This window comes from Ailuropoda melanoleuca, chromosome 3 (assembly GCF_002007445.2).
Source record: "Ailuropoda melanoleuca isolate Jingjing chromosome 3, ASM200744v2, whole genome shotgun sequence".
Lineage (NCBI taxonomy): Eukaryota > Metazoa > Chordata > Mammalia > Carnivora > Ursidae > Ailuropoda > Ailuropoda melanoleuca.
In genome coordinates this window covers 2687569-2704421 of record NC_048220.1, presented here as the reverse complement: position 1 = coordinate 2704421, position 16853 = coordinate 2687569, and the positions used below count along the sequence as shown (strand labels likewise).

The 16853-nt window shown below is 40.3% G+C and overlaps 1 pseudogene; it reads left to right on the top strand.

Annotated features, from left to right (window-relative positions):
- The window catches only part of LOC109488682, a 37522-nt pseudogene extending 21353 nt beyond the window's left edge, over positions 1-16169 (top strand).
- Positions 16170-16853: the final 684 nt, after the last annotated feature.

Below are 16853 nucleotides of genomic sequence, written 5' to 3'. Positions count from 1 at the left end.
ATGGCTATGTATTTCCCCCTTAGGACTGCCTTTGCAGTATCCCATAGGTTTTGGACCGTTGTGTATTCATTCTCGTTGGTCTCCATAAATTGTTTAATTTGTTTTTTGATTTCCTGGTTTATCGAGTCATTCTTGAGCAGGATGGTTCTTAGCCTCCAAGTGTTTGAGTTTCTTCCAGGTTTTTCCTTGTGGTTGAGTTCCAATTTCAGAGCGTTGTGGTCTGAGAATATGCAGGGGATAATTTCAATCTTTTGGTATTGGCTGAGACCTGTTTTGTGTCCCAGAGCATGATCTATTCTTGAGAATGTTCCATGGGCATTTGAATAGAATGAGTATTCTTTGGTTCTGGGGTGTAGTGTTCTATATATATCTATGAGGTCCAACTCGTCGAGTATGGCATTCAAAGCCTTTGATTCTTTGCTTAGTTTTTGCCAGGGTGTTCTGTCTATTTCTGATAGTGGGGTGTTGAGGTCCCCTACTATTACTGTGTTCTTATCTATATGTCTCTTTATTTTGGTTAAGAGTTGGCTTGTGTATCTTGCTGCTCCCCTGTTGGGGGCATATATATTAATAATTGTCATATCCACTTGTTGAATACTTCCTTTAAGAATAATATAGTGCCCTTCTGTATCTCTCTCTATGGCCTCTAGTTTAAAATCCAGTCTATCTGATATGAGAATTGCTACTCCAGCTTTCTTTTGAGGTCCATTTGCGTGGAAGATGGTACTCCATCCCCTTACTCTAAGTCTGAATGCATCTTTGGGTTCAAAATGAGTCTCTTGTAGACAGCAAATGGATGGGTCATGTCTTTTTATCCAATCTGCAACCCTGTGGCGTTTTATGGGAGAGTTTAAGCCATTTAGATTGATAGAGATTATTGACAGATATGATTTTAATGATGCCATTTCTCTTTAAAGTCTTTGTATCGGTTGTGACTTGCTGCTCTGTATCACTCTTGGGGCCTTTTTACCTTTATAGAGCCCCCCTTAATATCTCCTGTAGGGCTGGTTTCGTGGTTACGAAATTGGTTAATGATTGGCGATTTTGGAACGTCTTTATTTCTCCATCAATTCTGAATGACAGCTTTGCTGGATAAAGGATCCTTGGCTGCATGTTTTTCTCTGAAAGAGCTTTAAAAATGCCCCCCCAAGCCTTTCTCTCATTCCAGGTCTCTGTAGACAGGTCTGACGTAATCCTGATACCTTTGCCTTGGTACGTGAGAAATTTCTTTGCCCTGGCCGCTTTCAATACTGTATCCTTGGATCTAATATTTGCGAATTGCACTATGACATGCCGTGGCGTAGGTTTGTCCTGGTTGAGCTTGGATGGGGTCCTCTCTGCCTCTTGGACACGAATGCTTGTTTCCCTTGCTAGATTAGGGAAGTTTTCAGCTACAATTTGTTCAAATATCTCTTCTAGACCTCTGTTTTTCTCCACCCCTTCAGGGATGCCGATGATTCTGACATTGGATCGTTTCATAGAGTCAGTAATCTCCCGTAATCTACATTCGTGGGCGTGGATTTTTTTAAGACCAGCTTCTATTTTCGTTTTTTCTTCTACTAACCCATCCTCCAATTCGCTAACGCGTTCCTCTGCCTCGGTGACCCTGGCCGTCAGAGCCTCTAGTTTTGACTGTATTTGGCCCATAGAATTTTTAATTTCTGTCAGATTCGCTCTCATTTCTGCCCTTAGGGATTCTATATTCTCAGCAACGCTTTCTCTGATGCTTTTTTCAAGTTTACTCATCATCTTGACCATTGTTGCTCTGAATTCCATTTCTGATAATTGGGATACATCCATATGTATTAATTCTGTGGCCGAGGCCAATTCTGTGGCAGAGGCCACAGACTCATTATCTTTTCTTTGCTGGGGGGGACTTCTCCTTCTCGTCATTCTGATGAAGAGAGATTGCAGGGTTGTCCAGAGCCCAAGTGTTGACTGGGACCCAGGCCGTGCGCCCTTGTTTTATAGAGATCTTAGGGATGTGGGCTTCTTCCTTAAAGAGTTTATTTATTTATTTGAGAGAGAGAGAGACAGTCAGCAAGAAAGGGAACCCAAGCAGAGGAGTGGGAGAGGAAGAAGCAGGTTCCCGGTGGAGAAGCCCGATGAGGGACTCCTTTCCGGAACGTTGTAAACACACCCTAATCCGAAGACAGGTGCTTGGTGACTGCGCCACTCAGGCGCTCCGGGTTGTGGGCTTCTTGATTTTTCAGCCTGCCTTCTGGGGGAGGGGCCTGCCTGCCGGTACTCAGAAAACCCTGTTTGGGTAGAGTCTCTGTGTCCCTTGCGAGGGGGGATGGGGATGGGCACCCTGTGAGCCGGTATTTCCGGGCTTTTGTTCTCTGGCGGCTTTCCCTGGCGGTTTGCTATGCCTCTTCTGAGAGAGCAGCAGCGGCTGAAATTCAGCCTCTGTCTCAGAACAGAGGGATCGCGGATCGTTCTCCACTGATGTTCTGGCCACTTTAACTCTGTTTCTGTTGGTGCTGCTCAACCCTGCAGCATCCCGGGCTGTGCGCCCCACACCCGGCGTCCCAGCCCTCACTTCCAGGGCCGGCACGTCTCTGTCCTTTGTGTTTCCAACCCCGCCCGCCGCCAGCCGCCCCGCGCGGGCTCCCGGAGCTCCCCGTCTCAGTCTGGTGTCTCACGGGTGCTGACCGCGAGTCCGCCTGCTCCCCCGTGCAGGTGGCCCTCCAGCCGCCAGCCGCCCCGCGGACGCTCCCGGAGCTCCCGGTCTCAGCCTCGATCCAGTGAGCACACCGGAGCTCCGGAGCTCCGTGAGATGCTTGGTGGTGCACGCTCCCGGCTCACGGACTCAGTCTGCCGTTTCCAGAGTGCGGGTCCGCGGTCCGCCCGCTCCCCGGTGCAGGTGGCCCGCCAGCCGCCCTGCGCGCGCGCTCCTGGAGCTCGCGTTCTAAGTCTGTTGTCTCGCGGGTGCCGTCCGCGAGTCCGCCTGCTCCCCCGTGCAGGTGGCCCGCCAACCGCCAGCCGTCCCGCGTGCGCTCCCGGAGCTCCCTTCTCAGCCTGCTGTCTCAAGCGTGCGGGTCCGCGGTCTGTCCGCTCCCCCTTGCAGGTGGCTACCGCTTCCCGGCGCCCTGACACGGCGGCTCCCTCCCCCTTCTGTTTAGCTTCCGATATCTGTGCGCGGTTTCACGGCTCCCCGCTTCGTACCTCGATACTCAGCGCTGGAGATGTTCATTTGTAGAGATCCAGATGTATCTTCCTGCGTCTCAGGCTGATTCCGTGGATATTCCTGCTGGTCTGGTACCTATCCAGCTCAACTCAGGGGACCGGCTGAAAAAGGTGTCCCCTACTCCTCCGCCATCTTAACCTCCCCCTCCTGTAGTTTTAATTTTTAATTCCCTTTTTCATTTGTTACCGTATATGGTAATCAATTTCATTTTTTTGTTTCTTAATTTTGTTATTAGCTCCTTATTTTTGGTTGCTTTGACACTCTGTTACTCACTCTTGTAAGTGTTTTGTGATATTTAAATTTAACCAATTTTATCTTTTTTTGAGCTTTATGATTCTTGTTTATTATGTTGGGGATAAAATCCTTTTCATGTACTCTTTTATGTTGGGTCTGAGGCCTGCAAATTAAACCTCCAAAAAAGAGATGAACAGGAGGAAAAAACCCCAAATTTGTTCATGGGCCCATGGGAGCTCACAAATGAATACCTCATAAATTACTAAAATTAGGTCCTTTAATACCTGATCTCAAAAAGGAAATGGAGTGAGGGCAAAGAGGTTTATGAGATGAACAAGTAGGTTTCCAGGACAACAAAAGGGAGATTCAGAAAGTTTGTATTGATCATTGTCTATGCAGGTGTATTGTATTTTTCATTGTTTTCATGTCAATAAAACCCCCCCAGAGAAGGGTTTTTTTTTAACAGTTTAATTCTCAGAAGTTCCTGCTTTCAATGATATAAATGAAGGTCCTAGAAGGCTTTTTTTTCTGCAACCATTGAATCTCAAATATCTTTAAAATAATCTTTATCATAACTTTGAGAGTTTATGTGGGTCTCCACAATCCTATCTAAACGTTTTCAAAGGATTTGCTTACTCACATAACTAATGCTTCTGGAAAATTATTATTTTTCTTGATTTCCTTAAGTTCCCCATCTCATGTCTTCTAATTTATTCAGATAGTCATATATTGTAATAGTTCTTCTATTTCTTGTTAAAGTTACCTTTCCCATAATCCTCTCTTTGCTGCTGTGCCATTTTTATTTGCAGGATTTTCGTTAGCTGTTTGCCTGCATCCACTTGTGTTCTGTTGTTTGTTTTTCTTCTCTCTTTCCCTTCATTCTGTTTAGTTGATTTCCCTCTTGGGATGACACTACCTCCACCATCCTGTGCTTTCTAGTTTCACTTATTCCTTCACATTTATTGTCCCTCTCTTTACTTTTTCAATTTGGTTAACTGTCGTCCTCTGATTTTAATTCTCTTTCTCCTATATTTCCTTTCACCTCTTCCACCTATTTCCTCATTTCTTTTAACCATTGTCTCCACATATTGCCTTGTTTATATTGTTCATATTTCTTTGCTCTTCATCATCTTCTGATCTGAGAAACAACATATAGAAATGATTTGTCAAGTTCAATGCAGAAAAGCGTTTAGATTCTATTGACAATTACATTTTTATTTCATTTCATAAATTTTGCATTTCATTTCATTAATTTTAAATATTCATTAGAATGGACCTTATATGATAGTGGATATTTTGATTTATAAATGTCAATGTAGTGCCACTTAGTTCTGTCTTTCTTAACTTCTGTCAATTGATTTATATAATCTGATCCAAGGACTTTTTGCATAAATTTGAGATTATGTCATAGTCACTTATTGTAAATCCTTTATTTTCTAAAATTTCATTGTCTAGTCATGGAAATAACTTGTAAAATCATGAGTTGCAGTACATATTATAATATTTTTTCTCTAGAATTTTTACCTTATTTTCACTGTAGACCATATTATCATCAGTAAATGGTAATAATCACATTTTTTTTGGTCTTTTGGAGTGCTTATTGTTTTTAAATTCTTTACCACATATGTTAAGAGATAAAATGCAATAAAAGTTGGGACTGGATTGTTGGTACACTTCTAACAATTCTGACTAATATATTATTATACTGGTTTTCATAATTTATTAGTTTGTTCTGTTTATATTAGCTAGCTACCTTGCACAACGTTAATAATTTCCTTCATATTTATAATATACTGTAGAATTTTATTTTTATCATATGTGGATATTGAATGTATATGAATGTACTTTCCCCATTTACTCTGATAGTCATATGCCTTTCTTCTTTAGGATGCTAATATGGAAAATTATATTAACAGATTCCCTGAAGTTAAGACATCTTAGCTTTTCTTGGTAAATCTAAACTCTTCACAACACATTATTCTAGTTTACATCTTGGTGCATACAGGTTACAATTGTTTAGATGTATATTTATATAATTTATTGAGGTGAAATGAATATAACATAAAATTAACCATCTTAAAGTGTGCCTTTCAGTGGCATTTATAATATTTGCAATGTTGTACAACCACCACTTTAAGTTTCAAAACATTTCATCACCTCAAATAAAGCACAGACACTCCCCTCCCCACCCAGTCACTCCTCTATCCCTCATACTTCCAATCTCTAGCAACCACATGTATGCTTTCTGTCTATGGATTTAGGCATTTTGGATATTTTTTATAAATACAGTCATACTTGAATTGACTTTCTGATTGTGAGTGGTTTTAATTCTAGGCTAGGCTTTCTCATGCAAGAGTGGTAATGTCAGTAGTTAAGTAGGAGACGACTGGTTATCCCATATGGGTTTTCTTTCTTTTTTTTTAATTAATTTTTAATTTGTTATGTTAGTCACCATACACTATATCCTTAGTTTTTGATGTAATGTTCCATGATTCATTATTTGAGTATAACACCCAGTGTACCATGCAATATGTGCCCGCCTTAATCCCATCACTCACTTATCCCAATCCCCCATCCCTGTCCCCTCTGAAGCCCTCAGTTTGTTTCCCAGAGTCCACAGTCTCTCGTGGTTCATTCCCCCTTCTGTTTACCACCCTTTCATTCTTCCCTTCTTCTCCTACCGATCTTCCTATTTCTTATGTTCCATAAATGAGTGAAACCATATGATAATTGTCTTTCTCTGCTTGACTTATTTCACTTAGCATAATCTCCTCCAGTGCCATCCATGTTGCTGCAAATGTTGGGTAATTGTTCTTTCTGATGGCTGAGTAATATTCCATTGTATATATGGACCACATCTTCTTAATCGTGTCATCTGCTGAAGGGCATCTCAGCTCCTTCCACAATTAAGCTATTGTGGACAATGTTGCTATGAACATAAGGGTGCATATGGCCCCTCTCTTCACTATGTCTGCATCTTTGGGGTAAATACCCAGTAGTGCAATTGCTGGTTCATAGGGTAGCTCAATTTTTAACTTTTTAAGGGACCTCCACACTGTTTTCCAAAGTGACTGCACCAATTTGCATTCCCACCAACAGTGTAAGAGGGATCCCCTCTCTCCACATCCTCTCCAACATTTGTTGTTTCCTGCCTTGTCCACTTTTGCCATTCTAATTGGCATAAGGTGGTATCTCAATGTGGTTTTGATTTGAATTTAGCTGATGGCTAATGATTTTGAACATTTTTTCATGTCTCTGTTAGCCATTTGTATGTCTTCATTGGAAAAGTGTTTCTTCATATCTTCTGCCCATTTTTTGACTTGATTATTTGTTTCTCGTGTATTGAATTTGAGAAGTTCTTTGTAGATCTTGGATACTAGTCTTTTATCTGTAGTATCATTTGCAAATATCTTCTCCCATTCCATGGGCTGCCTTTTAGTTTTTTTGATTGTTTCCTTGGCTGTGCAGAAGCTTTTTATCTTGATGAAGTCCCACAAGTTCATTTTTTCTTTTGTTCCTCTTACCCTTGGTGATGTGTCATGAAGGAAGTTGCTGTGGCAGATGTCAAAGAGGTTGCAGCCTATGTTCTCCCCTATGATTTTGATGGATTCCTGTCTCACATCAAGGTCTTTTATCCATTTGGAGTTTATCTTTGGGTATGGTGTAAAAGACTGGTCAAGTTTTATTCTTTTGCATAGACCTATCCAATTTTCCCAGCACCATTTACTGAAGAGACTGTCTTTTTTCCACTGGATGTTTTTTCCTTCTTTGTCAGAGATTAGTTGCCCAAAGAGATGAAGGTCCGTTTCTGGGTTCTCTGTTCTGTTGCATTGGTCTATGTGTATGTTTTTGTGCCAGTACCATGTTGTCTTTTTGGTCACAGCTTTGTAGTATAGCTTGAAATCTGGCAACGTGATGCCCAAGCTTTTTGTTCCTTTTCAACAATTCCTTGGCGATTCAGCACCTTTTTTGGTTCCACACAAATTGAAGGGCTGTTTGTTCCAGTTCATTGAAAAATGTCATTGATATTTTGATCGGGATGGCATTGAAAGTGTAGATTCCTCTGGGTAGCACAGACCTTTTAACTATGTTTATTCTTCCAATCCATGAGCATGGAATATTTTTCCATTTTTTGTGTCTTCTTCAATGTCTTTCAATAGTGATTTGTAGTTTCTAGAATATAGCATCTTTACTTCTCTGGTTAAGTTAATTCCGAGATAATGCATGATTTTTGGTGCTATTGGAAATGGAATGGATTCCCTAATTTCTCTTTCTTTAGTCTCATTTTTCGTGTATGGAAATGCAACTGATTTCTGAGCATTGATTTTGTATCCCGTCACGTTACAGAATTGCTCTATAAGTTCTAGTATTTTGGGTGTGGACTCTTTTGGGTTTTCCAAATACAGTATCATGTGATCTGCAAAGAGAGACAGTTTGACTTCTTCTTTGCCGATGTGGATGCCTTTTATCCCTTTTTGTTGTCTGATTGCTGTTACAAGGACTTTTAGCACTATGTTGAATAATAATGGTGAGAGTGGACATCCTTGTCATTTTCATGAACTTAAGGGAAAGGCTTTCAGCTTTTCCCTATTGAGAATGATATTCTGTGTAGGATTTTCATAGATACTTTTTATGAAATTGAGGAATGTGCCCTCTATCCCTTCACTCTGAAGTGTTTTCACCAGGAAAGCATACTGCATTTTGTCAAATGCTTTTTCTGCATCAATTGAGAGGTTCATATGGTTCTTGACTCTTTTCTTGTTGATATGATCTATCACACTGATCGATTTGCAAATGTTGAATGACCCTTTCATCCCAGTGATAAATCCCACTTGGTCTTGTTGGAAAATCCATTTAATTTACTGTTAGATCCTATTAGCTAGGGTCTTTTTGAGAATCTTGGTGTCTGTATTCATTAGGGGTATTGGTCTGTAATTCTCCTTTTTGGTGCTGTCTTTATCTGGTTTGGGGACAATGCTAATACTGGCCTCATCGAATGAGTTTCGTAGTTTTCCGTCTGTTCCTATTTTTGAAACACCTTCAGGAGAATAGGTATTATTTCTTCTTTGAATATTTGGAAGAATTCCTTAGGGAATCCTTCAGGGCCTGGGCTCTTGTTTTTAGGGAGGTTTTTGATCACTTGTTCAATCTCTTCATAATTAATCAGTCTGTTTAAATAATCAATTTCTTCCTGTTTCAGTCTTGGTAGTTTATAGGTTTCCAGGAAGGCATCCATTTCTTCCAGGTTATTTATCTTATTGGCATAAAGTTGTTGATAAAAGTTTCTAATGATCCTTCCTCTTTCATTGGTGTTGGTTGTGACCTCTCCCTTTTCATTCATAATTTTATTAATTTGGGTCCTTTCTCTATTCTTTTGAATAAGTCTTGCTGGTGGCTTATAGATCTTATCTGTTCTTTCAAAGAGACAGCTTCTAGTTCTGTTCATCTGCTCTACTGTGCTTCTGGTTTCCAATTCATTGATCTCTGCTTTAATCTTGATCACCTGCCTTCTCCTGTGTGGGTTAGGCCTGTTCTTCTGTTCCAGCTCCTGCTTCTTGAGGTGAGAATATAAAAACTGCATTTTAGATTTTTCTATTCTTTTGAGTGAGGCTTGGATGGCTATGTATTTTCCCCTTAGGACTGCCATTGCAGTGTCCCATAGGTTTTGGACTGATGTATTTTCATTCTCATTAGTCTACAAAATTTTTTTGAACTGATTTTTAATTTCCTGGTTTACTCAATCATTCTTGAGCAGGATGGTTCTTAGTTTCCAAGTGTTTGAGTTTCTTCCAAATTTTTCCTTTTAATTGAGTTCCAGTTTCAAAGCATTGTGGTCTGAGAATATGCAGGGAATAATCTCAGTCGTTTGGTATCTGTTGAGATCTGTTCTGTGACCCAGTATATGGTCTATTGTGGTGAAAGTTCCATGTGCATTTGAAAAGAATGTGTGTTCTGTTGTTCTGGGGTTTCATATTCTGTATATATCTATGAGGTCCATCTGGCCCAGTATGTCATTCAAAGCTCTTGTTTCTTTGTTGATTTTCTGCTTAGGTGATCTGCCTATTGCTGAGAGTGGAGTGTTGAGGTCCCCTACTATTAACAAATTATTATCTCTATGTCTCTTTATTCTGGTTGAGTGTTGGCTTGTGCATCTTGCTGCTCCCCTGTTGGGGGCATAGATATTTATAATTGTCATATCTGCTGGTTGGATACATCCTTTGAGAATAATGTAGTGTCCTTCTGTATCTCTAACTACAGTCTTTAGTTTAGAATCTCATCTGTCTGATATGAGAATTGCTACTCAGCTTTCTTTTGAGATCCGTTGGCCTGAAAAATGGTTCTCCATCCCTTCACTTTCAGTCTGAATGCATCTTTAGGTGCAAAATGAGTCTCTTGTAGGCAACAAATGGAAGGGCCATGTCTTTTTATCCAATCTGTAACCCTGTGGCATTTTATGGGAGCATTTAGGCCATTCACATTGTAGGTGATTATTGAGAGATATGATTTTAATGATGTCATGTTAACTGTGAAGTCTTCGTTTCTATAGATTATAAATTTCTATTCTGTGTCACTCTTGGGGCCTTTCTAGTTTTATAGAACCCCCTCTTAATATCGCATGTAGGGCTGGTTTGGTGGTTATGAATTCGGTCAGTGTTTGCTGATCTTGGAAGGTCCATATCTCTCCATCAATTCTAAATGACAGCCTTGCTAGGTAAAAGATCCTTGGCTGTATGTTCTTATCAGATAGAACTTTGAAAATACCCTGCCAACCCTTCCTGGCCTGCCAGGTCTCTGTAGACTGGTTTGACGTTATTCTGATATTTTTCCCCTCTATGTAAGGATTCTTCTCCCTGGCTGCTTTCAACTGTATTCTTGGATCTAATATTTGTGAATTTCACTACAACGTGACGTGGTGTAGGTCTGTTGTCATCGATCTTCAGAGGGGTCCTCTCTGCCTCTTGGACACAAATGCTTTTTTCCTTTGCCAGATTAGGGAAGTTCTCAGCTACAATTTGTTCAAATATTTCTTCTAGACCTCTCTCTTCTCCACCCCCTTGGGGATGCCAATGATTCTGACATTGGAACGTTTCATTGAATCAGTAATCTCCTGTAATCTACATTCTTGCAATTGGAATTTTTTGAGCCAAGCTTCTGTTTTTTATCCTTGTCTTCTTCCATCCCATCCTCCAATTCACTAATTTGTTCTGCCCCATTTACCCTGGCTGTCAAAGCATCTAGTTTAGACTGCATTTGATTCATAGCATTTTTAATTTCTGTCAGATTTCCTCTCATTTCTGCCCTTAGAGATTCTATATTCTCATTAACATTTTTGTTAATATTTTTTTCAAGCCTACACATCATCTTGACCATTTTCACTCTGAACTCCCTTTCTGACAGTTTGGTTATATCAATATTCATCATTTCTGTGGCAGAAGCCACAGACTCTGTATCTTTTCTTTATTGGCAGGGATTTCTCCTCATCATCATTCTGATGAGGAGAGGCTGCGGGGATGCCCAGAGCCCTAATTATTGACCAGGACCCAGGCAGTTTGCACTTGTTTTATAGGGACCTTAGGGATGTGGGCATCTTGGTTTTTCAGCCTGCCTTCTGGGGGAGGGGCCTGCCATGCTGATATTCAGGCAACCCTGTTTGAGTAGAGTCACCGTGTCCCCTGCAAGGGGGGATGAGGATGGGCACAATGTGAGCTGGTATTTCTGGGCTTTTGTTCTTTGGCGGCTTTCCCTGGTGTTTTTCTGTGCCTCTTCCAAGAGTCAGAGCAGCAGTGGCCGTATCCTAGCTTCTGTCTCAGAACAGAGAAATCACAGTCCGCTCTCCACTGAGCTCTCTTGGGCACTTTAACTCTGTTTCTGTCGGTGCTGCTAAAAACCCTGCAGCATCCTGGGTTTTGCACCCTACAGCCACTCTCCCAGCCCTCACTTTCAGTGCCCACTGATCTCTGTCCTTTGTGCTTGTAACACCACCAGCCACCCTTGGTTCCCGCGCACGCTCCCAAATTCCCTGTTTCACTGTGGTTCCCGTGTGCTCTGGAGCACTGGTTTTCAGTCTGGTCGTGTGTGTGCTTCAAGCTCCCAGTATCAGTCGGGTTCCAGTGAGCACTCTGGAGCTCCAATTTTCAGTCTGGTCATGCATGCACACCTGAGCTCTCGGTTTCAATCTAGTTCTAGTGTGTACTCCAGATCTCCGGTTTTCAGTTTGGGCATGCTCATGCTCCTGAGCTCCTGGTTTTAGTCCAGTTCCAGTGAGCACTCTGGAGCACTGGTTTACAGTCTGGTCACACACCTTCCTGGGCTCACAGTCTCAGTCTGCTTTCTCTTGGGTGCCGGTCCGGGAGTCTGGCCAGCTCCCCAGTGCAGGTGGCTACTACTTCCCGGCACCCAAGTGCATTGGCTCCCTCCCCCTTCCATTTATCTTCCGATATCTGGTGCAGATTCATGGCTCCCCACTTCGTACCTCAATACTCTGCACTGGAGATGTTCATTTGTAGAGTTCCAGATGTATCTTCCTGCGTCTCAGGCTGATTTTGTGGTTGTTCAGGATGGTCTGGTAGATATCCAGCAAGACTCAGTGGACCAGCTGAAAAAGGGGTCCTCTACTCCTCCACCATTTTTTCTCCTCCCCATATGGGTTTTGATGTTGCTTGGAATGGAATGGCTTCATATGTAGTTTTGGAATTTGGCTGAAGATTTCTTCTCTGTGGATGCTTGTCCCATAAAAGGCTAGGATACTTCACATGGTGGTGTGGTTGGTTTACAGTGAGGCAGAACAGCAAGCTCCACCTAAGAGCACTTATCTATATTTTGCTTGTGCCATGTTTACTCTACACTGACTTGCCAAAACAAGCCAAGTGAGAACCCACATTAAAGGGATAGAGAAAAGCCACCTTATGGGTGCAACCTCAATGTCAGGGGAGAATTTATAGGCATTTTTGAAGTCTACCACCTCCCGGGATCAAGAGCAAATGAGATGTAAGAAAATGGAGACAGGGAGTAGAGACAATTCCTCAGAGGAGAATTGTTCAAAGGAAAAGAAGAGAACTTATTCAAGAAATGTGCAAGATTCACAGTACATTTGCATGTTGATGGGGGAAATTTGATAATGCCTGAGAGAGAAAAGAATAACAGAAAAGAGGGTCTTGAGCAGGAAAGATATTTCCAGATTTATTACACAAAAGCATGGATGCACTGACAAAAGCATAGACAACCCATTCTTAGAGCCAGACGAAAAGCTGAGGTTCTGAGCAAGGATACAGAAACTGGGATTGGTGTACAGGTGGAAATTGATAGAATATCTTTTGATTGTTTTATTTTTCCAAATTAAATTTGGAGATAATTAGTGGATGAATGAATGAAGAAACTATGGTGTACATATACACACACAATGGAATATATATACACATATATACAATGTAATTATATAATATATATATGTACAAGGTATATATAATGGCATATTATTCATATATAATAGAATATGTATGTATATATGTATATGTATATATATGAATATATATTGGCATATTATTCATATATATAATAGAATATGTATATATGTATATATATGAATATATATATACATATATGTATACTCACAGACACACACACACAATATAATATTAGTGAGTCATAAAAAACAAGGAAATCTTTCCATTTGGAAGAACATGGATGGAAATTGTTGGTATTATGCTAAGTTGAATTAGTCAGCCAGAGAAAAACAAATTTTATATGACCTTACTTACATATGGAATTAATAAAAATTCCCAAAACATCCACTGAATTCATAGATACAGAAATCAGACTGGTAGTTGCCAGAGTGGAGATTGAAGGTTTGGTGAAATGGGTGAAAGGAGTCAAAAGGTGCAAACTTCCAGTTATAAAAAAATAGGTCATGGGTATATTATGGGCAATATGGACACCATAGTTAGTGGTGCTATGAAGGTTGCTTGGGTGTAGAATTTAGAAGTTGTCATTACAAGAAAAAACATTGTAAATATGTGTGGTGATGGAGGTTAATTTGACTTATCATGTTAATTATTTTGCAATATATACAAATATCAAATTACTATGCTGTATATCTGAAAGTAACATAAAGCTTCATTTCAGTTATATCTCAATAGAAATGCCATGAATTGAATATGAGATTTGGAGAGGATTTGTTGGTATTTTGAGAATGGACAAGTTATGAAATAGTCAGCAAGAGGAATGAGAAATTGAATTCTGAAGGAACAGACTAGAAAATTTACTGTGATTTCTGGGTGAAATGAAAGCTCACTGGAGTTAAGTAGTGAAGAATTTAATAGAAGTCCACTTAATATTGTTATGTCTTTTTCTCTACCCTGGTTTATCTTAGTAGAATGATGTGAACGAGGCAGACTGTGTGTGTGTGAGGATTATAGAAGCAGGAAAAAAAATGATGGCATCATATGCTATTGGAGGAAATGATTATAATCCTGGATCAAGGAATGTTAGGTGAAAAGGAGAGATTAGGAGATATCATGGAGAGCAAAGAGATCAATATTTTGCTGACTCAGGTGTTGTTAAAGTAACTTTGGAGTCAGAGATAATATAAACTAAGCTGGAAATAGCAGGTTACAGGAGGATTACATGATTGGAAATGACAAATAATGGATTTACAATATTGATAATGACAGACTCTAGTATGTGGGTTGGAGAGTTTGGGTGAGGTGGGGGAAGGCAGAGGCAGGAGTGTTGGAAGAAAGGAAATCACAAATGTGAGAGAGGCTGAAGATACTGGACAGGTCATTTGTGTGGATACTAGGATCAGCAAAAATATGATGGAGTTGAATTGGGGAGTTTTATAGTGAGTCAAGTGCTAAGAAGGGGAGTGATTTGGGGTCAGTAGATTACCTCCAAATGGACAGTGGTGGCTGTAGACTGACGACAAGTTTCTTCAAAGCTGGAGTGTTGAGGAATTATCTGAACGTGCTGGGGATCAAAGAAGACATTCCCACCTTCACGGGTGGTGATATAGGGACAGGGGTGAGATAGCTCCCTCTACTTACAGGAGATTCAAAAGAATCAGTGACTTTTGTGTAGAATAAAAAGATGAAATGAATTTTCAAAACAGAACTAGAGGATACAATGTACTGACCCAGGAACTGATGTGATTTCATGTACATTGGAAGGGTCTTGGAGTTCGGAAACGTGTGTAGCAGGGTCAGGAATGGCATTTAAGGTGCCAGGTGGTCATGTGCAACTCTGATGTTGAAGTCTTCTCCCGGTGAATGACTATAACAATAAAGTGTGTCACTTACAGTAGAAATGGAATAATATGCATTTAAATATGCAGTATTTTTCTATTATTCATGACAGAAGATGGAAATTCATTCAAATTTTTGAGGTGAAGTTCAGAACATACACATAGAACATAAATGGAATCTGTATAAATCTGAAATATTGTTTTTAATAAACAAAAACAACTTCTTCTGATTACTCAATTTATTTCTTAGAATTACAGTTATGTTTTCATAAAAAGCATTCTTTATCTCAGCCCACATATTCCGGTGCAGTGACATCAATAATCCTTGATATTTACCTCTAGAACTAATTCTTACTTTCCTGAATGTTGTTACAGAGCATCTGCACAACCTCCTGCTGAGGATGATCAGACCTCATGGAGTCTCCATATGATCCCATTGTTTCCATCAGGCTTAAAATCCATTTTGGGTTCCTTTTGAATCTGAGCAAAAGTGTATCAAAGTAAAGAGGCCAATGAATGTGATGGTTTCAAGTGACTATTTTGGGAGTGTTCTTTGTCTCTCAAATTGGGATTGGTTTTATTGGAAGCACATTGCTCCTGGTGTTACTCATCAACACCTTCTTAGTCCAGCTACATACAAAGAAGCCTATAGATTTGATATTATCCATTTGATTTTCGCGAATGTCATAACTATTCTTTTCAGTGGGATTCCAGAAGTAATGAATGCCTTTGGAGTAAGAAATTTTCTAGATGACATTGGTTGCAAGGTGGTGATGTACCTGTACAGAGTCACCCAGGGTCTTTCCCTCTGCACCACGTCCTTCCTGAGTATTTTTCAGGCCATCATTATTACTCCCAGCAACTCTAGGTGGGCATGGCTCAAGCCCAAAATCTCCACATATATTTTTCCTGCCTTCTGTTCTTTCTGGATCATCAACATGCTGATATATATTCCTGTCATCATGAGTTCATTGGCCCCTTACAACACCACTGAATTGGACATATTCTATTCTCAGGTATACTGTATTGGGAAGAACCATGATTACATTTGGTCAGTTGTCTTTTGAGTGTGCATGGTCTTACAAGATTTCCTGTGTGTGTCTCTCATGGTCTGGGCCAGTGTGTACATGGTAAAGCTCCTATTCACACACTGCAAGACAGTCCATCATATCCACAGAACCAGCCTGAGCCTACGACCCTGCCCTGAAACCAAGGCCACCCACACAATCCTGGCACTCATGAGCTGCTTTGTTTTCTTTTATTGGAGAAATAGCTTCCTTACCATTTATGTAAGTTATAAATGTAATGTAAAAGGGCTGGAGAGCATCACCATAATTCTCACCCATTGTTATCCAGCAATCTGTCCTTTTGTACTGACCAAAAATCATAACAAATGATTCTTTCTGAACTGTGTCATTGCAAAGATGCGAAAATCCTCTCAACACATAATTTCCCTCAACACAGGATGCCCTCACATACTTTTCTGATTCAAAAGGCCTCAATTAAGGGGCGCCTGGGTGGCACAGCGGTTAAGCGTCTGCCTTCGGCTCAGGGCGTGATCCCGGCATTATGGGATCGAGCCCCACATCAGGCTACTCCACTATGAGCCTGCTTCTTCCTCTCCCACTCTCCCTGCTTGTGTTCCCTCTCTCTGGCTGTCTCTATCTCTGTCGAATTTAAATAAATAAATAAATAAATCTTTAAAAAAAAAAAAAGGCCTCAATTAGGATTTCCCACCCTTAATTTAGGGAAGTTCAAATTGTGAAAGAGTGTCTCTTTGAGTGTCTTTTCAAATTGTGAGTGTGTCTCTTTGGGCATCACTCAAACCACCCAGCATCATGAACATAGGAGATAAGTAGCTACTCTTGTGGAATATAACATATTTGAGATAGTTACACCTGGCTGAAGCAATCTTTTTATTATAATGATTCTCAAAAATGCATTTTAATTTCTTTGCATTACCCTATTTTAAGACATTTTCCCTAATGTGACAGATCTATTGGGTCACTTACAGTAACTACACTTGCTGGATTATGCTAGACAGATCTTCCCTTAGACCAAAAGACTTGATATATGCACTATTTCATACTTTACACATTGGAGTCAATACATGAGTTCATCATATGTTGTCAGTTCTACCTGGTTTAATCATAAACAGTGATATGTGTAATATAACCATGTTTCCCTCAT